The sequence below is a fragment of the Elephas maximus genome, chromosome 21 (assembly GCF_024166365.1).
Source record: "Elephas maximus indicus isolate mEleMax1 chromosome 21, mEleMax1 primary haplotype, whole genome shotgun sequence".
Taxonomy (NCBI): domain Eukaryota; kingdom Metazoa; phylum Chordata; class Mammalia; order Proboscidea; family Elephantidae; genus Elephas; species Elephas maximus.
This window is the reverse complement of record NC_064839.1, coordinates 50,225,054-50,248,485: the sequence shown is the minus strand read 5'-3', so window position 1 is coordinate 50,248,485 and position 23,432 is coordinate 50,225,054. Positions and strand designations below refer to the sequence as shown.

Genomic DNA, 23,432 nt, shown 5'->3' with positions numbered 1-23,432 from the left:
CCACCCGCACCCCCAGCCCCAGCCTGCTCAAGCATGGAGCCAGGCCTTGACCATGAAAACTGGGATTCTCTCCATTTCTTCTCAGGACCTGAACCTGCCCCAGCATAGGGTGTGGGACTCCTTCACTTGTTTTTGTTTTTCCCCCAAAAGCAAATATGACTGTGAAGCCCCTAGTCTTCCACCTCCCAAGCACGAAGGCTTGCTTTAGCTCTCTTCCAATAGTGACCTTATAGGACAGAGTAGAACTGCCTCAGAAAGTTTCCAAGCCTGCTGCCAAAGAGTGGATTCCAACTCATTGTGACCCTATAGACAGCGTAGAACTGCCCCCATAAGATTTCCAAGGCCGTAACCTTTACAGAAGCAGACTGCCACACCTTTCTCCCATGGAGTGGCTGGTGGGTTTGAACCACTGACCTTTTGGTTGGCAGCTGAGTGCTTTAACCACTGCACCACCAGCTCTCCTTCCCAGGTCTCTCAGGACTAGGATAAAAATGTGCACCACCAGTGGCAGTACTGGTCTGGCCCCTTCATTCTTAACCTGCGGCACATTAGAACCACTGCCCAGGGTGGGGTTTAAACACGCCCACAGCCTGGCCCACCCCAAAGAGAATCAGAGTCAGAACCAATTAATTCAGAATGGGGCTCTCCGAAGCTCTCAGCAGGTTATAATGAGCAACCAGGCCTGGGAACACTGACAAATGTGGCCTCCCAGCTCCCTCTGCTCCGGCACACGGGCCTTCTGCCACCTGTGTACTCACCACGCTCCATTTGGCACAGGGCCGTTGCGTGTGCTATTCCCTCTACCTAAGACACACTTCCCTGCTCTCTTTGCTGAACAATCTAGGGAAACCTTCCTTCCCAAAACCGTCCCTGACCTTTACACCAGGTCAACTCCCCTGGAACAGGCCTTTGTCTGAACCCCTGCTTGACAGGATCCACCAGCCCTGGGGGTGAAAGTAACATTTCTTTCTGACAATGCCTGGCCCTTTCAGTAGACAGTAAGCACCCTAAGGGCAGGGACTGTGTCTTTCATGTTTTTGTTTTTTTCTCTTTCCTATTATGCACCTGGCATGTCGTAGAAGCTAGTGGACATGAAGTGAATGGATAAATGGATGTTCCCACCCTCTCCACATAGGACTCCTGCCCAGGTGACTGCTGGTTTCTCCTGCTGGGCTTTCCTAATGCCAGCCACTGACCTGAGAGTCACCCCAGACCAGAGCGCCTGACCTGGTGGACGGACCCCAGCGTCTGCAGTAGCACCTGCCCCTGAGATGTCATTCATTCCACAGCCATTACCTGTGCTGGACAACATTCTAGCAGCTCAGGACGCGCTGGTAAAGGAGGCGCTGTGCCCCACTCTTTCTCTGCCTTAGCCCCATGGACATTTGGGGCCAAACCACTCTCTGTGGTGGAGGGCTGTCCTGGGCATTGTAGGAGGTTTAGGAGTACCCCTGGACTCTACCCAATTAAATGCTAATAGCACACACACACGCACGCACACACACACTCCCAGTTGTGACACTCAAAAATGTCTCCAGATACTCCAGATAGGATATTCGCTGGAGGTAAAATCGCCTGCAGTTGGGAACTCCTGCTGTATGGTCATTGGGCTGACCATCTTATAGGAAAGGAGAGTGGAGTCAGGACATTGGCTTACAGTTATTGTTAAGTGGTTGTGATGGTTAAAGTTGTGTGTGAAGTTGGCTGGGCCACGATTCTCAGTGGTTTGGCAGTTACGATGTAGTTGGGCAGTTACATAATGATGTAATCGTCTCCACGAGGAGATCTGACATAATGTAATTACCTCCATGATGAGATCTGCTATGAGCAGCCAGTCAGTTGAAAGGGAGCTTCCTTGAGGATACAGCCTGCGTTCAATGTATATGGGCTTCCTGGCAAAGCTCCCTGGCTTTTGCTCTGCTCTGGATCCTGTATTTGGTTTGTCATCATCTAAGCTCCGGTTCTCGGGACTTGAGCCAGCAGCCTACCATCTTGCCTGTTGATCTTGGATTTGTCAGCCTCTGCAGCTACGTGACTCAGAAGAAGCCTGATGCCTGACCCATGGACTTGGGACTTTTCAGCCTCTACAAGCGCATGAGCCATTTCCTTGATATCTCTCTATATATACGTGTCACTGGTTTTGCTTCTCTAGAGAACCCAGCCTAAGATAATGGTCCATATATCTATACATACTACGTACTTACATATATACTTATATACATAAATCATACATTATATTCTGTATATATGTTATAGCCCACAATTGAAAGAAAAAGATTAAATGAGACCCAAAGCACCAGAATGGAATAAACCCCACAGGAGGCATGAGCCCTGGGTTGCGGCCATGGGCTCCAAGGTCTGCCTGGGGTGTGAACCTGCTCCGCCCAGGTGACTTCGGCATCCTCTGCCTCCCTGAGACCTCTGCTCTGCACATGGAGTGGATACCGCCGTCACCCTGGCCCACAGGACTCACTGTGGTGACACAGAGCAGCAGCCAGACAGGCACCCAGCCCGTTGAGAACATTCCAGAAGCGTGGTGCACCAATGGTGCCACCTTCAACCCTCCACACAACCCCGACATGTTACGAGACTTCAGAGAGAGGCAAGAAGGGGGGCAAGTGTAAACCACTGGTAACTGGGTACAGAGTATGTGGAAACTCCTTGTCCTATTCTTGCAATTATATCAAAATAAAAAGATCAAAACCCAGACCGTTTGCCATGGAGTCAGCCCCATGTGTGTCAGCCAGAGTAGCATTGTGCACCATAGGGTTTTGAATGGCTGTGACCTTTCAGAAGTAGATCCTCAGGCCTTCCTTCCAAGGTGTCTCTGGGTAGATTCCAACTGCCCATATTTTGGTTAGTACACAAGTTGCTTAGCCGTTTGTACCACAATAAAAAGGTATAAAAATAACAAGGACAGGGTGAGCAAAAGAGGATTAGAACCCTCCTGTACCACACCCCACGCTGGGGCAGAAGAGTTTAACCACTAGCGGTCTGCTTCTCTGGACGCCGCTTGTCTTGTTGTTACGCCTTTCTTTGTCTCCTCCGGGTCCTGGTGGACCTCAGGGTCCTCTCTGGTATGACAAAGTCAGACACTCAGGGAGATGTTGACATGGCACCCCAAACCTGCCAAAGGCATCATTTGACAAAACCAGACAAAGGTGTCATTGCTAAGGCTGTTATTAAAAAAAAAAAAGTCTCTGACTATAGCAAGGCTGTATACAGAACACTCCCCTCTGCTGAGACATCCACCTGGGTGGTGAGCTTGACATTTCACAACCCTTCCCCGGAGAAATCGTTTCACTTCCAGGAAAGTAAACCTTTCCCACCAACCTGCAAACCAGCTTCATCTTTGATTTTCCTGGGATACACGGGACCAAAGAGAGCCCTGATGGTGGCACAGGTCCTAGTACACAGTGGGGCCAGGATCATACATGTGACACTCCCTCTGGCACAAAGGGGATGATTGAATTGGGGAGACAGAGAACAAGAAAACAGAGAGATTATGCTAAAGGCTCTCAAGATACAAAGTCTGAGAAAGTGGCTAGGGGTACATGTAGGATGGGGGACCCCTTTGAGGTAGAGTGGTGAGGAACCACCTCCAAGGAATGACCTTAACCCCAGAGGTGAAGGATAAGAAGGAGCCAGAGAAGTGGGGCTCAAGTGGGAAGAATTTGCCAGGCAGGGGACACCTGCCTCTGGCTCCAATCCCCACTAGATTGTGAACTCACAAGTGTCATCAGGGTAAGAAGGCTCTTGCTGTGTCCAGAGATGAGACAAGGAACCAGGGTAAATGTCAATAAGATTAAGCTTTCAAAGAGATGCCGTCTATGGTGAGGGGGGATGGTTCCCCTACAGCCCTAACTGCCCATGATTGATCTAAGCTAAATATGTATTCCCACCCCCCATTACCAGTGATTGGTACAGGAATGGGTCTGTCATCTAATTTGGGCCAATAAGGTGTGAGGGGAAGTCTGCTGAGGGTCGTCCGAAAAAGTTCTAGTGGCGTAGTGGTTAAGTGCTACGGCTGCTAACCAAAGGATCAGCAGTTCGAATCCACCAGGCGCTCCTTGGAAACTCTATGGGGCAGTTCTACTCTGTCCTATAGGGTTGCTGTGAGTTGGAATCTACTCCACGGCACTGGGTTTGGTTTTTGGTTTTCTCATCTAAGAGAGACATACAGGAAAGTGATGGTTCCTTTCTGCTTCTGCACTTGATCCAGCCTGGATGTGATGGCAGGATACACTGCAGCCACCTTGCAGCTCTGAGGGGAGCTAATCAGATGGTGAGATAAACACTGAAATCACAGCATGGGAAAATGGAAAAACAAAACAAAGAGAGTCCTTGGTGACATTGCCGAGCTGTTGAATTTATTTAGTCCCTAAGTTGTCCTACCTCTGGGCTTCTTGTTTTTTGAGACAAACTACCCTGGTGGCGTGGTGGTTAAGTGCTACAGCTGCTAACCAAAAGGTCGGCAGTTCAAATCTACCAGGCGCTCCTTGGAAACTCTGCGGGGCAGTTCTACTCTGTCCTACAGGGTCGTTATGAGTCGGAATCGACTCGACGGCAACAGGTGTGTGTGTGCGTGTAATCTTGAAGCACTTACTGATGAAGATCAAAGACCACAGCCTTCAGTGTGGATTATACCTCAGTATAAAGAAAACAAAAATCCTCACAACTGGACCAATAAACAACACCATGGTAAATGGAGAAAAGGTTGAGGTGGTCAAGGATTTCATTTTACTTGGATCCACAATCAATGTCCATGGAAGCAGCAGTCAAGAAACCAAAAGACGCATTACATTGGGCAGATTGGCTGCAAGAGATCTCTTAAAGTGTTAAAAAACAAAGATGTCACTTTAAGGACTAAGGTACTCCAGACCCAAGCCATGGTGTTTTTTGTTGCCTCATATGCATGTGATAGCTGGACAATGAAGAAGGAAGACTGAAGAAAAATCGATGCCTTTGAATTATGGTGTTGACAAAGAATATTGAATATACCATGGACTGCCAGAAGAACAAACAAATCCCTGGGGTGGCCAGAAGAACAAACAAATCTGTCTTGGAAGAAATACAGCCAGAACGGTCCTTAGAAGCAAGAATGGTGAGACTTTGTCTCACATACTTTCTACATTTTGTCAGGAGGGATCAGTCCCTGGAGAAGGCCATCATGCTTGGTAAAGTAGACGGTCAGCAAAAAAGAGGAAGAGCCTCAAGGAGACGGATTGACACAGCGGCTGCAAAAATGGGCTCAAGATGACAAGGATTGTGAGGATGGCACAGGACTGAACAGGGTTTCGTTTTGTTGTACATAGGGTCTCTATGAATTGGAACCGACTCGACAACACCAAAAACAACAAAACAACAATCTTCTTAGGATTTCAGCCAGTTGAAATGGAGCTTTTTGTTACATCCTGACTAGTACAGGCACCCTTGCAGCCTGATCCTCTGATAGGCAGCTATGAAAGGAGAGCGAATACAAGGGAAAGAGGGAGGAGAGATGACATCTCTTGAGCTCCTACTATGCGCCACACTTCTTAGGAGGCATTTTACATAGGTCTTTTTTTTTCCTGCACCCTCAGATAACCCCTTTGAGGCAGCTTCTGTCTTCATTTCACAGAAGAGGAATCTGAGGCTAAGAGGGGAAGACAGCAGCCTGATTCCAAGTGGCAGAACCAGGATATTAACCCAGCCCTGGCCTTCTCCGTGGCCAGCCTTTTTCCCAGGGAAGGCTGAACGGGACTCAAAGTTTTGAACCAGCGTGGCTGGGAGAGTTATGGTGCTGCCCTGGCCAGGAGGAGAGCCTCCACTTGAGCTGAGCCATCTTTTCCTGTGAACATCCTTTACCACTTAAGAGCTGAGGATGTTGACATGTCCACTGGCCGGGCGCTCTCCAGAGCCAGGAATGCACCCAAGAGAAACTGGGAACTCAGCTGACTTCCGTTCAACAATGGCATCCCCCGACAATGGGGATGCCATTGTCAGGACCTGCATCATGCTTCCACCAGAAACCTTTCTCCTTCTTGCCTGGAGGTCAAAGACTCAGGCCAGTCAGTGGGGAGTGGCCAGTAGGGTGGCTGCAGGACTTGCTGAGCTTCCTGCCGCCCTTCCTGGTCAGGGACCTGGAAAGCACTTTAGCTTCGCAGGAATTTAAAACAAGAAAAGACGAAGAATCCTTGACCCTTATTATGCAGTGCCTGGTGCAACAAATCTATCACTTGGCAAAAACAAGTTGTCCTGCAATAAATCAGAGTGTGACAGGTTCGTAAATCCAGAAAATGATGCTTGCAATGTTGCCTGGTGGGTGGGAAGGAGAGGTGACCACCCACTGCTTGGGGCTGCTGTCCTACCCTCCTTCTCATCTGTTCCTCTAGGACCAGCCTCCAACCGCTTTTATAACTCTTCTTTATTTTTTGTTGTTATAATGGCACAGGTTTTGTACCAGTCAGCAGGGAAACGGAAACAACTCTGGGTATTTAAAACAGAGAGATTTCATGCAGGGAGTTGGTTACATGGGGGATTGAAGGGCTGGGAAAGCACACAAGGGACAACGAGGCAAGCCAGAGATTATCAATAGCAAGAAGTTGCTATCCTGCTCTTGTGAAGGGTAAGACAGTACACAATACTGGAGAAGTCAGCACAACTTGACCAAGGCAAGGTCATGGAAACTTTATTGACACATCCAAACTCCCTGAGGGACTGAATTACTGGGCTGAGGGCTGCGGACCCTGGTTTTTGGGGACATCTAGCTCAATGTGCATAACATATTTTATAAAGAAAATGTTCTACATCCTACTTTGGTGAGTAGTGTGTGGGGTCTTAAAAGTTTGTGAATGGCTATCTAAGATACTCCACTGGTCCCACCCCCTCTGGAGTAAGGAAGAATGAAGAAAACCAAAGAGACAAGGGAAAGATTAGTCCTAAAGACTAATAGACCACAACTTCCACAGCCTCTACCAGACTGAGTCCAGCACAACTAGATGGTGCCCGGATACTATCACTGACTGCTCTGACAGGGTTCACAATAGAGGGTCCCTGGACAGGGCCGGGGAAAAATGTAGAACAATATTCAAACTCAAAAAAAAGAAAAAAGTCCAAACTTACTGGTCTGGCAAAGACTGGAGAAACCCTGACAGTATGGCCCCAGACACCCTTTTAATTCAGTGCCGGTCACTCTTGAGGTTCACCCTTCAGGCAAAGATTAGACAGGCCCATAAAACAAAATGAGTTGAAATGGACGCACCAGCCCAGGGGCAAGGATGAGAAGGCAGCAAGGACAGGAAAGCCGGTAATGGGGAACCCAAGGTGGAGAAGGGGAGAGCATAGACAAGTTGTGGGGTTGGCAATCAATGTCACAAAACAATGTGTATTAATTGTTTAGTGAGAAACTAATTTACTCTGTAAACCTTCATCTAAAGTAAAAGAAAAAGAAAAACAGTGTGTTGAGTGCACCCATGGAAAGAAAAAAAAAAAGCCACTACCCTGCATTCTCAAAGGGTGTCACAAAGAAACAAGAAACAAATGAAGGAGATAATCCCGGAGAGTGAGTGTGATGGAGAAAACAGAGTGATGAGCAATGGCAGTGACTTGGGTCATGTGGTGGCATCCCAGCAGGCGACATCCCAGCCTGGATTATCAGAATGATGGGACGGAGCTCCCTGTGCAAGGAAAAGGTGGAGGTGTGTTCCAGGCACAGATGCAGCCAATGCAAAGGCCCTGAGGTTCGAACCAGCTTGGCTTGGTGTAAGAATCATAATGTAATCGATATATACTGAGGAGTCTCAAATCAGTGGGGTATAAAAAAGAGGGGGTGAAGAGAAACAGGGAGGGAAGGATGGAAAAAAGAAAGGGAGTAAATAAGGGAGGGAGTGTAAGTGAATTAGATATTTTTAGGCACTGGGATTTCATGTCCCTATTAAAAAAGGGATGGAAGGAGGGAGATTTATCTGAAGTTGCCAACAGACACTAAGAAATCTAGGAGCCCTTTAAAATCCAGTGGGAACTGGAACCAACCATAATTTTAAACTGGTGGAAGAAGTCATGAACTGAAGGCGAACTGGCTCATGATGCCCCCTGCTGGAAGGGTCCAGATGCTACTGAGGAAAGAAATTAGCTGATTAAAGGAACATTAGACACCATCTAGTTCCAAGCTAAATGGTTTTGTTAATTAATTTCCTACCTTATTAAAATAAAAATTCATCAGGACTTGATTAGAGCTGATCTGAATTTTATTCATCATCTCCACAGATTTGCTAGCAAAATAATAACAAAGATGCCTGCAGGAACACATGCCTGTTGGAGGGTGGCCTTCACAGCATTGTTTATAACCAGAGAACATGGGGTAGGGGCACATGTCCAGGTGTAAGGACCTGGCTAGGTGAATTCTGTATGTATTCTATGCCATGGTTCTATTGACTGTAGTGCATAGCTCTATTTGTTGACCTGGAAAAATGTTCACAATATATTGTTGAGCAATAAAAGTAAATGACACAACAGAATGAATAGGTCATTCCAATTTTTACAGAAAAAGTCTACTTCTATATATAAATGTGCATAGGAAAATGTGGAAGAATATGCACTAATATGTTGACATTGGTTATCTTTGGGGGTGATATTGTATATCACCCCTATTTTGCTTATCTATATTTATATAGGAAACCCTGGTGGCATAGTGGTTAAGTGCTACGGCTTAAGAGGTCAGCAGTTCGAATCTGCCAGGCGCTCCTTGGAAACTCTATCAGGCAGTTCTATTCTGTCCTATAAGGTCGCTATGAGTCGGAATCGACTTGACGGCAGTGGGGTTTTTTTGGTTTATATTTATACAATTTTCTACAAATGATAGACTTTATTTATATAAAATATTAAAGCGGCTCTTTGACATTGAAGAAGGATTACAGAAGGAATGATTGACCTAGCAAAAGGGACAGAAAGTTTTCCAAGATTTTGATGAAAGTTCTTGCTTTGCGGAAGTTCAATAGATTATATTTATTCACCTCTAGTAAGGGTCAAGAATCAGATCCCCATGGATGCTGGCCGTCTCGACTGAGGTCCACATCCAACCTGCTGCCTAATCAGTGGGAGTAGAGAGAGAGTGCAGATGGGCTGGGGTGACTCTCTCCTTCTAGTTAAGTGGGCCAGGTGCCCCTTCCACCCTGAAGGCCTGGGGACACAGCCTCACAGCAATCCAGTGCTGAGCCCAAGCTTGGCACACAGCATGCACATAGCAAGAGCTGAAAATAGGGATTTAACTAATAAGAGGAGGGAATGGTATAAATGCTTGAGTCTAGTAGGGGAAAGAGACATGAAAACCGATAATTACAGGAGCCAGTTGCTCTACTCTGAACAGGCATTTATGGAGGCCTTAAGTGGTTTTTTTTTAAGTGGTTAAGCGCTTGGCTGCTAACCAAAAAGTCAGTGGTTCAAACATACCAGCTGCTCCATGGGAGAAAGATGGGACAGTCTGCTTCCATTAAGGCTACAGCCTTGGAAACTCTACGGGGCAGTTCCACCCTGTCTCATAGGGTTGCTATGAGTTGGAATAGGCTCTGCGGCAATGGGTTTTTTATGGGTTAACCCGGTTTATGCCATGTCCCATTTAATCCTCACACTGCTCGGTTCTGTCAGGCAACCTCATTCATTAGTTTATAGCAAACAAAGACACTCAGACTGGGAAAGCTTTCTCCCTAGAAACTCTGTGGTGATCCACAGGCAGGAGGATGATCAGAGAGCACTCCTGGGAGCCACATCTGTGGGAGAGGGGGCAAGGAGGCAGGCATGGGCAGAGGGTGACACTGGGCTGTGATACAGTCTCAACGAAGGCCCCAGCTGACCCCACAGGAGCTCTGAAGGTGGCTAGTTCTTCTGAGTTGCCATGAGTTGGTGCAGAGGGCCAGGTCATATGCACCCTGTCCCTCCTCCTTACTCCCCACTGACCAGTAAGAGGATGCAGGCTACTTCTAGAGAGGTAGGTCCACAATTTTGGTGCTCTTCAGCCAAAACTATTTCCACAAAGTGCTGGTAGCAGACGGCTGGGTGCTGCCAGCAGCACTCCCAGAAGCTGGGGACCACTGTCCTCCAGTCCTGAAGGAGACCTGGAGGGCACATCACAGCATCTACTACAGAAACCAAGGACCAGAGGGATTAACTTACACTTTCCCAGAGTGAACAAAAACGCAAGCAAGGACTTGCACTCTGAGCTGGAACTTGATCCAGTCAAGGCAAAGCCCTGGAAGGAACTTCAGATAAAAGTAATCAAATTTCTTTCCCAGAAAGACAATCCTGATAGCTCTGTGAAGAATGGACAGGAGGGTGTGGTGACAGAAGATAGGGAGAAATGGCTGGAAGGCTGCTGCAGTAGGATGGGACCCTGACCCTGTGGGCAGACTAATGGCTCCTCCCAAAGATGTCAGCGTCCTGATTCCCAAAACCTGTGACTGTGCCAACTTACATGGCAGAAGAGACTTTGCAAATGTGATTAAGCTACAAATCTTGAGATAGGAAAACTATCCTGAATTAACCAGGCGAGACCAATGTAATCATGGAGTCTTCATAAATGAAAGAAGGAAGCAGGAGAACAGGAGTCAGAAGGCCATGTGACAACCGATGCAGAGGCCAAAGAGAGAGGGAGATTCAAACAGCCTACATTGCTGGCTTTGGAGATGGAGGAAAGGGCTACCAGCCAAGGAATGGGGTCAGCCTCTAGAAGCTTGAAAAGGCACGGAAATGGATGGCTCTCCCATGCCTAGAACAGCACCTGGAATACAGTAATCATTCAAAAACTTGATGAATGTATGAATGGATGGATGGATAGATGGATGTGGATGGAAAGATATGGGTGGGAGGAAAGATGGAAGCATTGATGGATGGAAGGATGGGTGGGTGGAAAGATGAATAAATAGAAGAATAGAAGGGAGGATAGAAGGATGGATATGTGGGTTAATGAAAGGATGCATAGTTGGAAGATAAGTGGATGGAAAGATGGGTGGATGGAGGATAGAGAGATGTAAGGGTGGATAAATGGAAGGAAATATAGAAAGACAAAAGGATGGGTAGTTGGAAGGATGAGTGGATGAAAGGATGGGTGGGTGGATGGAAGAATGAGTAGATGGAGAAATGCTTGGATGGATAGAGGGACAAATGGAAGAAGGAGTGGATGGAAGGATAGAAAGATGATTGGGTGGAATAATGGAAGGATAGAATGCTGAAAGGATAGATGGATGGCTGGTAGGATGAATGGATGGATGAATGGGAGAATGGGTGGATGGGTGGAGGGAAGGATGGATGTAAAATTCCCCAAGAGGCTGGTACCAGACTGAGCTGGAGAGATATCGCTGATGCTAACTACTTCTTATCTGTGTTGAAAGGGTCTGGCTGCTCTATACCTTTCTGGCGGGGACTTTTGTTGCCAAGTGACAGAAGTCAACAGGCTGTTCACGCCTCTAATCCTCTGAGCCAGATTCCATAATCATCTTAACTCATCAGTAAATATCTATATTTAATGAATTTTCCACCTGATGCCTGGCTCCCACACACGGCTACTGACATAGCTGCTTTGTCACTAGGGCTTGATAATCTGGGTTCAAATCGTTAGCATCGATTTCTCCCCCCATTACAGAGGCCGCTCTGTGCTCTGGCCTCCTTCCAAAAAAAGATTTGATCACCTTGCTTTCCTGCCTAAAACTCTCAGGGAGCTCCCAGAACAGGTCCGAATGCCAGGGCACTCACATCTTTTCACACCCCAGCCCTAGCCTGACTCACTAGCTTCATTTCTCGTCCCTCTCCTGCTCCTGTCACTTAAACCTCCTGTGTTTCACCATGTGAAATTCGTCTCCATTGTGAGAACAGATCCTGCTCCCCTAGGCCTCCAAGCATCCCTACAGTGGGCCCAGGTCATAAGAAGATTGACAGCTTTCACTTGCTCTCCCAGAGCCCAGCCATTGTGCCGTGAGGAAGTCCAAGCTAGACAACTAAATGATGACAGGTCACATGGTGAGACAGCCTGGAGGATGAAAGGCCACTTTGGATATTCCAAGTCCAACCAAGCACCCAGCCAAGCTCCCAGCTGCATGACTGAATTCAGATTAGACCAGCAGAAGAATCATCCCACTGAGCCCCAGCCAATTCATGGAATCATGAGAAATCACAAATTATTGTTCTTTTACACCCATAGGGGTTGGCGTGATTTGTTACACAGCAATGGATGGATGATACAGCCTGGTTGTGTGTGCCCTCTAGATGTGATAATATTGGTCCTGTTTACCTTCATACCCCCAGCTCTTCACACAGTGTCTGGGCACAGAAGGCACTCAAGTAAACACTTGTGGAATAAAAGAAGAAATGATTGAATAAATGAATGAACAAATAAATCCTCTCAGGCAGTATTAGTCACCTCTCCTTTGTGATCCATAGCTCCTTGCATGAACCAATAGTAAGGTTTATTTCATATTCTAATTAGTTACTTGCTCCTGTCCCTTGATTATCTTGTCCATGAGAAAGTGGGCGGACAGTGTATCTTTCTCATCTTTGTTCCTTCCCTGCCATCTTTTTTCTCCCAGCGTATAGTACAGTGTCCCACCCTTGATAGGTACCAAATGCCTGTTTTCATTAATTGACTTTCTAACCTTAGTATATGTCTTAGGCTGGGTTCTCTACAAAAGTAAAACCAGTAAAATGTATATATGTACATAGAGAGAGAGATATTTATATCCAGGAAATGGCTCACATAGTTTTTAGAGGCTGGTTAATGTCCCAAGTCTGTGGGTTAAGACAGAGGATTCTCCTGATTCACATAGCCACAGGGGCTGGTGAACCCAAGATCGGCAGGCCAGAAAGCAGGGCTATAGCAGACTGTGAAGATCGATGAATCTCAAGATCGGTAGGCAAGCTGCTAGCTCAAGTCCAAAGAACCAAATGTCAGATGAACAGGAGCCAGCTGCAGGATCTAGAACAAACAAAGCCCCAGCAAGGCGAGCAGGAAGGAAGTACGTGGAGGAGGATGGAGAGATGAAGGTTGAGGGGGCAGTGAGCTGCCACAGGCCCCACCCCTGCTGGTACCACTCAGCAGATTCCATCACGGGTAGATCACGTATCAAACTTTAACAGGGAAGTGATCACAACATTATACAACTGCCAAAACACTGAGAATCATGGCCCAGTCAAGTTGACACGCAATCTTAACCATCACAGTATACAAATTACATTTCAAGGGAAGTTATTTTCTGACCACCCTGAGACATCCAGACAGACTGGATTCTGTCACTAAGTCCTTCCAGCTCTCCAATCCCAGGATTTCAAGCCTACGCTGGCCTACAGACCAGCTGTCAGCTCCTTCTCGACCTGCAGGCAGTTTCTAGAATCCAGCTTCATCATTCAGTCAGGGATTTTCCAACTGTGCTCTGGGAAGTCCTGGGGTTCCACTATGGAATTCCTGGAGCCACCCTAGGGGTTGGCAGGGAGATTTCCAGACTCACCTCATCCCAAGCAGAGCCTCTTGAATCTGTTTTTTCTAGAGTTTCACGTAAGAACATGTATGAGAAAAGGATTCCCATTACAAAAAAAAAAAAAAGTTGAAAATCACCAACTGACCCCGTTGTTCCCATTTTACAAGAGCAAAACACTGTGGTTAAGAGTGAAAGTTCCAGAGTCGGAGTTGAATTCAAATCCCAGCTTCACCCCTTTCTACCTGCGTGACTTTGGACAAGTCACTTCACCTCTGAGCTTAATTGGTGAAATGGGTGTAACAAACCTTACCTTTAAACTCTTAAAAAATCATATATTAGTACGTTGGGGCAACTTCCAGTTTTCTAGCCTTCAACTTTATTAAAAAGATGTTTCTATTAAAAAAAAAAAAAAAGCAACAACAGAAGTATTCACATTGTGAGGCTTCTGTAACTTCCAAAGCCCCGAATTGGTATCTTCCAGCCGACTGAAGGTTAACATTTGAAAATGTGTCATTTTCGATCATTGGGAATCTCCTCACGCCATTAACCACTTTGCGGGGGCATGGATTTCCCAGAGCACCGTTTCTGCAAAGGGAACTGAGGGCCTGAGAAAGCAAATAGGAGGCTGGAGGATGAATGCCCCATAAAATCCAGGTTTTGTGACCGCTGAGAAGATTGAGCTTCTGTGCGCCTCACTGCTCATTCCAAAAGGCCTTGGGGGACTCCTTTTAATCCCCAGGTGAAAATCAACGCTTCAGAGCATGATAATATACAACTGTATACCAAACGGTCTAGAATGGAAGTTCAGCCTGGTCCCTAGTTCCTGTCTTTTCCTTTTTTTTTTTTTTTTTCTTTTTAATTCTCTCTTGTTTGAGGCATCTGGTGGGGACTTAGTGTAATTAAAGTGGTGGCAGGGGCCGAAAGATAAAACAGCTTTCTGAGGGAGGAATATTTTTCCAGCTGAGCTGGGGGATCAATTAAATCCTCTGCTGAGATACCAAGTCATTAGCACCTCCGTAATCCAGAGGGGAGCTCAACTGGCCCACAGCTGGGGGTGTGGAGGGGGAGCCCGAAGATTCTGAGGCTGGTGCGGACACAGGGCGAGAGTCAGGCGGCTACCTGAGGTCAAGGTGAGGAAGCCCAGATCAGCTAAGGCGGCAGGGAAGAGAAGTGTGATGTCTGTCCCTGTCCTGGTGTAAAGCAAATGTCAAGGCCAACTGAGCAATGAAACCTTGACAAGCTGACTGCACTCCGAGGCCAAATTCTTTTCCCTGTTGTTGTCTGAGTGTTAGGGTTTCTGACTGCACAAATCTGAGATGGCCACGAGCCCACAGGTTCTACCCACTTGCCTTCTCTCAGAGTGGTTGTATTAATAAACTCCTAAGTTCATTGAGCTTTTTTTTTAAGTTCATTGAGCAGCTGCAAAATTCTGCAAGTGGAACCCAGCCTCTCTGGGTCTCAGTTTCCTCATCTGTTGGATGGGTGCAAATGATAAACCTACTTCCCAGGACTGCTGTGGAAAGTAAATAAGGTAATAAAGCAAGTTCCTCTCACTCTTACACTTTCTAGACCATTCATCTTAGTTGTGGGTGTGTTTTTATTACTTTAAACCCCAGATGGGTTGGACAACATGAGATTTAAAGGAGATTGGCTGGCTTTTCAGATTTATTTCTCCAGACGAGTCCAGGTTCCCTCCTGGAACTGAGCAATTTGTGATGCTGACCAGGTTTAACGGTAGCTTCCAGACTAAGACACAGACGAAGACACACTAGAAAGAAAGGTCTGGAGATCAACGTCCAAAAATTAGCCAATGAAAACCCTTTAAATCATAATGGTCCTAACCATAACTGTTCGTGGGGATGGCACAGGACCAAGCAGTGTTTCTTTCTGTTGTGCATGGGGTCACCATGAGTCAGGGCTGACTTAATGGCAGCTAACAGCAACTACTCAAGCTGACTTGTAGCCAGTGCGGACTAGTATGGTAGTACAGGTTGTTAAAGTGTTGAAATATTTCTATACCATTAGTTGTCTGTCCCTGTAGGCGCCCGAGTACCCTCCAATCTTAATCTCCATGATCCCTTCCTCAGATTCCCCAAGGTCCAACAACTAAAGGGCTAACCTTGGGTAGCGGGGACCCCTGGGACCCTAAGACAGTTCAGTCCGGTTGGTCAGCACCCAAGCTGCAAGGCATTATGTCAGACACTTTGACTGACATGGCTCACTTTTATTCTCAACAAGGATGTGGGCTCTCTCACCCCCCACTCGTGGGGTGGAAGAAACTGAGGCACCAAGAGGGCAAGTGATCAGCTCAAGGTCACACGTCCTGTTAGTTGCAGAGCTAGAACCCTCATGCAGAAGCTTCCGGACTCTTGGGATGAGGTTGGAATGTGAAGGATGTTTGGGGGGACATACTAAACACCACGCATGCCTTGCCTCATGGTCCACACCAGCCCTCACTCCTAGGTGGAGACTACTTGGGTTGGAATCCCAACTCTGACACTTACACGCTGTGTAAGTCAACAGGGTCAAGGTGTATGGCTCCAATTTCCTTATCTGAAAAAAAAAAGAAAGGGAGGGAGGGAGAGAAGGGGGAAGGAAGGAAAATTGTAAAGGTTATAAATTCTTTATAGCAGCGTTTCTCAGCCTCAGCACTATTGACACTTGGGGCCAGGTTATTCTCTGTGGCGGGGACTGTCCTATGTATTGTGGGAGGTTTAGCAGCATCCCTGGCCTCTACCCACTAGATACCAGTAGCTCCTGGACAACTAAAAATTTGACATTGCCAAATATCCCCCAGGGAGCAAAATCGACCCTGGTTGGGAACTACTACTTTACAAGTATTGTTCTGAGGTCTAATGAGCTCCTGGCAATGGTCTGACACAGAGCTAGTGACTGTCTTTACCTGGCTCATCATTAGGACTGTGTTTCGCTGCAAGTAACATTGACCCAAATAACAATGATTTACACCAGAGAGTGATTTGTTTCACTTTCACATCAAAGACCAAATGGTCACAGTTCAGGGCTGGGTGATGACTACCCTTCCATCTCTAAGGTTTGACCTTGTCCTCAAGGTACAGGTAATAGGGAGGGACAGAGGGCACATGCATGCCAGCATCTCTTAAAAAAGATCCTCAGAGGCCATGATGTTGATGCTCCACTGACATTCTATTGGCCAGGACTTAGTCACAGGGCCACACCTAGCTGCAAGGGAGGCTGGGAAATATAGTCTTAATTCTGCACGGCCATGTGCCCTGCCGACAACCTATTACCATGGAAGATGAGAGAATGGCTACACAAGGTCACTGAATCTCTTGGGCCTGCTGCAGTCAGGAAGCTGATTACAACCAAAGGATTTCAGAGCCTCTAGGACACGAGGGTGATATAATGCTTGGAACATCTGGCCCATTACGTTTAACAAACCACTAGGCAAGAAATATTAGCAGAGTGCACAGGAAATAAACGCACAGGCTCTTCATCTTGAAAAAGAAAACCTGGGAAATGCTGCAGGGCCGGCAACCTTTCTCATCAACTCCCCTTCCCAGCCCACCTGATCTCCACGTTCTGTGTGTACTTGTGATGTGGAGAAGGAGATGTGGAGCCAGGACTGGGAATCCGGAGGCTCTACTGTCATCTCAGTGTTTTCATGCCACCCAGAAGCTGCAAGACTTAGATCAAGCCACCATGCCCTCAGTTTTCTCACCTCTTAACAGGTTCAATACTGGAGTCTCAAGCAACAAAATGAGATACAGTTGTGTATGTGCATTTTGCAAACTCTAGAGCAGGACTGTCCAAAAGCACTTTCTACAGTGATGGCACGTTCTAGACTTGCACCACCCAATATGGTAGCCACTAACCACATGTGACTACTGAGCACCTGGGGTGTGGCTGGTGCGATGGAGGACCTGGGTTTTTCATCGCATGTTGGACAACTGGAGTGCTTGCTGGGTGTGAGGGAAAAAGGGAATCATACTGCTTCCTCTCAGACCTTCTTCATATCTCCCAGTCCTTCCCCTTAGCTTGAGCCCTAAAAAAAGCACCCCAAAAGAACTCTAAAACCCATTCATGCTATGAAAACATATCTGACTACAGGCTGCCGTTGGACAGCCTGTGTGGGGCCAAGGAAGTGGAAGCCTCCAGCTAAAGAGAGAAAGCACAAATGGTGGAAATTTAGACATAAGCCAGTTTTGAGGACACTTTGGGGGTACCAGGCCCTTTCGACTGTACTGGGCCATTCTGCCTGGGAAAACAGCCCTGGGAGATGATGTAATCGGCCACATGGAGCCCAGAAGCTAAAAACAGATGAACCATTTCCAGAACAGGGACCTTTTCTGTCTCCCCTCTGGGGCTGTCAGGCCCGTATCAAGGGTTTTAATGTTAGGAGAAAATGTTAAATTAAAATCAAATAATGCCAAAAGATCGCCCAGTCCTCAGGGTGATCTTGTCTAGGACTTATGTCTGGCCTGGAGACGTGGCTGGTTCAGAAACCACAAATAGGCCTGGGTCTGAATCTGGCCCCCAGATACACTTTGTTTGGGCTATAGGGTATTTAGATTTTTGTTAATTATTTGTCAATATTTAAAAAACACGGAGTATTCTATTAAACCCTATTTTCAGCTTATTTTGAACAAATAGGAGAATCTGGCATTGTGAGGCCTGCTCTCCTACACAGCAGCAATCAACTGAATAGCAGACCTCTTCAAATGGGACTCACCCTCCTCACTTCACCGCAATCCCCACTACTCCCTATCAACTTCCATTCCCATTCAGTCAATCTGTGTGAAGTGTGATTAATTGCTTTGTATGTGGCCTTTCTAGCCATGGTCTTGTGACTCCCACCCAGGTAATTGGGTAACCACAAATAAGATAATTCTGGCCCACCAAGAGAATTGGTCAGTTTTGCCTTAAAAGAGAGCCAATTCCAGAGCAGAGAGGAGAGCCCACCACCACCAGAGAAGGAGAGACCTGCAGCAGAAACCCGCAGTGGACTTCCCAGCCCATGGGGTGAGAAAGTTGAGTGCCTTTGGGTAGGACCAGGGAGAAGTCTATGCCGGACCCACAAACTTGGGACTTGCCAGCCTCCACAACTGTGTGAGCCATTTCCTTTATATGGTTCGTGAGTTCTTCTTGGGGGCTACTATGAATGGTATTGATTTGGTTATTTCCTCTTCGATGTTCTTTTAGTTGATGTAGAGGAATCCAAGTGATTTTTGTATGTTTATCTTACAACCTGAGACTCTGCCAAACTCTTCTATTAGTTTCAGTAGTTTTCTGGAGGATTCCTTAGGGTTTTCTGTGTATAAGATCATGTCATCTGCAAATAGAGATAATTTTACTTCCTCCTTGCCAATCCGGGTGCCCTTTATTTCTTTGTCTAGCCTAATTGCCCTGGCTAGGACTTCTAGCACAAGGTTGAGTAAGAGCGGTGATAAAGGGCATCCTTGTCTGGTTCCCGTTCTCAAGGGAAATGCTTTCAGGCTCTCTCCATTTAGAGTGATGTTGGCTGTTGGCTTTGCATAGATGCCCTTTATTATGTTGAGGAATTTTCCTTCAATTCCTATTTTGGTAAGAGTTTTTATCATAAATGGGTGTTGGACTTTGTCAAATGCCTTTTCTGCATCAATTGATAAGATCATGTGGTTTTTGTCTTTTGTTTTATTTATGTGGTGGATTACATTAATGGTTTTTCTGATATTAAACCAGCCTTGCATACCTGGTATAAATCCCACTTGATGGTGGTGAATTATTTTTTTGATATGTTGTTGAATTCTATTGGCTAGAATTTTGTTGAGGATTTTTGCATCTATGTTCATGAGGGATATAGGTCTATAATTTTCTTTTTTTATAATGTCTTTACCTGGTTTTGGTATCAGGGAGATGGTGGCTTCATAGAATGAGTTAGGTAGTATTCCGTCATTTTCTATGCTTTGAAATACCTTTAGTAGTAGTGGTGTTAACTCTTCTCTGAAAGTTTGGCAGAACTCTGCAGTGAAGCCGTCCGGGCCAGGGCTTTTTTTTGTTGGGAGTTTTTTGATTACCGTTTCAATCTCTTTTTTTGTTATGGGTCTATTTAGTTGTTCTACTTCTGAATGTGTTAGTTTAGGTAGGTAGTGCTTTTCCAGGAATTCATCCATTTCTTCTAGGTTTGCAAATTTGTTAGAGTACAATTTTTCGTAATAATCTGATATGATTCTTTTAATTTCAGTTGGGTCTGTTGTGATGTGGCCCTTCTCGTTTCTTATTCGGGTTGTTTCCTTTCCTGTATTTCTTTAGTCGGTCTGGCCAATGGTTTATCAATTTTGTTAATTTTTTCAAAGAACCAGCTTTTGGCTTTGTTAATTCTTTCAATTGTTTTTCTGTTCTCTAATTCATTTAGTTCAGCTCTAATTTTTATTATTTGTTTTCTTCTGGTGCCTGATGGATTCTTTTGTTGCTCACTTTCTATTTGTTCGTTGTAGGGACAGTTCTCTGATTTTGGCTCTTTCTTCTTTTTGTATGTGTGCATTTATCGATATAAATTGGCCTCTGAACACTGCTTTTGCTGTGTCCCAGAGGTTTTGATAGGAAGTATTTTCATTCTCGTTGCTTTCTAAGAATTTCCTTATTCCCTCCTTGATGTCTTCTATAACCCAGTCTTTTTTCAGGAGGGTATTGTTCATTTTCCAAGTATTTGATTTCTTTTCCCTAGTTTTTCTGTTATTGATTTCTAGTTTTATTGCCTTGTGGTCTGAAAAGATGCTTTGTAATATTTCGATGTTTTGGATTCTGCAAAGGTTTGTTTTATGACCTAATATGTGGTCTATTCTAGAGAATGTTCCATGTGCGCTAGAAAAAAAAGTATACTTTGCAGCAGTTGGGTGGAGAGTTCTGTATAAGTCGATGAGGTCAAGTTGGTTGATTGTTGTAAGTAGGTCTTCCGTGTCTCTCTATTGAGCTTCTTCCTGGATGTCCTGTCCTTCTCCAAAAGTGGTGTGTTGAATTCTCCTACTATAATTGTGGAGGCGTCTATCTCACTTTTCAGTTCTGTTAAAATTTGCTTTATGTATCTTGCAGCCCTGTCATTGGGTGCATAAATATTTAATATGGTTATGTCTTCCTGATCAATTGTCCCTTTTATCATTATGTAGTGTCCTTCTTTATCCTTTGTGGTGGATTTAAGTCTAAAGTCTATTTTGTCAGAAATTAATAAGGCTACTCCTCTTCTTTTTTGCTTATTGTTTGCTTGATATATTTTTTTCCATCCTTTGAGTTTTAGTTTGTTTGTGTCTCTAAGTCTAAGGTGTGTCTCTTGTAGGCAGCATATAGACGGATCGTGTTTCTTTATCCAGTCCGTGACTCTCTGTCTCTTTATTGGTGCATTTAGTCCATTTACATTCAGCATAATTATAGATAAATAAGTGTTTAGTGTTGTCATTTTGATGCCTTTTTATGTGTGTTGTTGACAATTTCATTTTTCCACATACTTTTTTGTGCTGAGACGTTTTTCTTAGTAAATTGTGAGATCCTCATTTTTGTAGTGTTTGACGAGTCGTTACGTTTTTCTTGGCTTTTATCTTGAGTTATGGAGTTGTTATACCTCTTTGTGGTTACCTTATTATTTACCCCTATTTTTCTAAGTAAAAACCTAACTTGTATTGTTCTATATCGCCTTGTATCACTCTCCATATGGCAGTTCTATGCCACCTGTATTTAGTCCCTCTTTTTGATTATTGTGATCTTTTACATATTGATTTCAGTGATTCTCTGTTATGAGCATTTTTTTTTTAATTAATCATAATTTGTTTTTGTGATTTCCCTATTTGAGTTGATATCAGGATGTTCTGTTTTGTGACCTTGTGTTGTGCTGGTATCTGATATTATTGGTTTTCTGACCAAACAATATCCTTTAGTATTTCTTGTAGCTTTGGTTTGGTTTTTGCAAATTCTCTAAACTTGTGTTTATCTGTAAATATCTTAATTTCGCCTTCATATTTCAGAGAGAGTTTTGCTGGATATATGATCCTTGGCTGGCACTTTTTCTCCTTCAGTGCTCTGTATATGTCATCCCATTCCCTTCTTGCCTGCATGGTTTCTGCTGAGTAGTCTGAACTTATTCTTATTGATTCTCCCTTGAAGGAAACCTTTCTTTTCTCCCTGGCTGCTTTTAAAATTTTCTCTTTATCTTTGGTTTTGGCAAGTTTGATGATAATATGTCTTGGTGTTTTTCTTTTTGGATCAATCTTAAATGGGGTTTGATGAGCATCTTGGATAGATATCCTTTCGTCTTTCATGATGTCAGGGAAATTTTCTGTCAGGAGATCTTCAACTATTTTCTCTGTGTTTTCTGTCCTCCCTCCCTGTTCTGGGACTCCAATCACACGCAAGTTATCCTTCTTGATAGAGTTCCACATGATTCTTAGGGTTTCTTCATTTTTTTAAATTCTTTTATCTGATTTTTTTCCAGCTATGTTGGTGTTAATTCCCTGGTCCTCCAGATTTCCCAGTCTGCATTCTAATTGCTCGAGTCTGCTCCTCTGACTTCCTATTGTGTTGTCTAATTCTGTAATTTTATTGTTAATCTTTTGGATTTCTACATGCTGTCTCTCTGTGGATTCTTGCAACTTATTAATTTTTCCACTATGTTCTTGAATAATCTTCTTGAGTTCTTTAACTGTTTTATCAGTGTGTTCCTTGGCTTTTTCTGCAGTTTGCCTTATTTCGTTTCTGATGTCTTGAAGCATTCTGTAAATTAGTTTTTTATATTCTATGTCTGATAATTCCAGGATTGTATCTTCATTTGGGAAAGATTTTGATTCTTTTGTCTGGGGGGTTGTAGAAGCTGTCATGGTCTGCTTCTTTATGTGGTTTGATATGGACTGCTGTCTCCGAGCCATCACTGGGAAACTAGTTTTTCCAGAAAATCTGCTGAATGGGACGCTGGTTCCAGGCTCAGAAAACCGTCACTGCTTCCCCGTATTTGTTCGTTTTCCGTCTCTAAATCTGTGTTTGTTGTTCAGGGTTTGTAGATTGTTATGTATGTGATCGATTCACTTGTTTTTCCGAGTCTTTGTTGCAAGAGGGATCTGAGGTAGTGTCTGCCTAGTCCGCCATCTTGGCCCCGCCTCCTGGTTCATGAGTTCTGTGAGACGTTGCAGTGAATTAGGAAAGCCAAAGCCAGGAGGGAGAGTGCTGAGGGGAGAGGGAGTAGTTGATGTTAGAGATGATGGAGCAGGGACAGCAACTTGGGAAAGTCGGACATCTGGGACATCTTTAATTGCCGCCTCATAGGAACCAGCTTTGTGCTTATTCTTATCAATTATTCTCTTACTGTGTTTGTGAGAAACTCCTCCACTCAAGAGGTTGTGCTGTTTGTGTCATATGGAACAAGAATCACAACCTCCCAGAATGGCCTATACAGGCAGAAAGCCTACAGCTCACCTAGGTTAAGTCCATTTTATAGATGGGGACACTGAAGCCCGGATAAGATAAACCAGGACTGCAGAGTCATCAGTGAGCTGTGTGGAAATAAGAAACCAGGTCTCTGGGGTCCCATTCCTCATTGCTAGCTATTCTCGAGGTCTTAAAATACGCATATGCACACACATGTACACGTACACACACACATCCCAGGTCAGGGGTCTCCTGCCTAGATCGGCCTTCCTGGACCCCACCTCTTCTAAGACAGGGGTCTTCTGGAAACTTTGATTCCGAACAGCCAAACTGCCCAGCTAACAGTCCCCCAGGCGTGTTGTGTTTCCAAAAGATAGCCCTGAAGGGTGGGTGCTCCCACCCAGAGCTCTTTCTACAAGGCCTGACAACAGGCCCCAGGGAGGGAGCCTGGCCAAGCAGGCCTTCTCCTGCCTTGGTCAGAGCAGCCCAAGAGGCCTAAGGGTGTTCCTTGACCCCTTTCCTTAGGTCTCTGTCCCAAATACCAGGCCTGCCTGAAGCTACATGCTAGGAAAGGGGTTGATCTGGGCTTCTTTGAGGATCTGCCCAATCACAGACAGCTTAGCCACA

General features: G+C 45.3%; 1 protein-coding gene across 1 annotated transcript in view; it reads left to right on the top strand.

The window, feature by feature from the left end:
• The first annotated feature begins 942 nt into the window (after positions 1-942).
• Positions 943-23,432, top strand: part of TAF1C (TATA-box binding protein associated factor, RNA polymerase I subunit C) — a 112,848-nt gene continuing 90,358 nt past the window's right edge. Inside the window, exon 1 of the mRNA XM_049864446.1 lies at positions 943-950. The gene's annotated coding sequence lies outside the window, so the exon portion shown is untranslated. The remainder of the gene's footprint in view (positions 951-23,432) is intronic.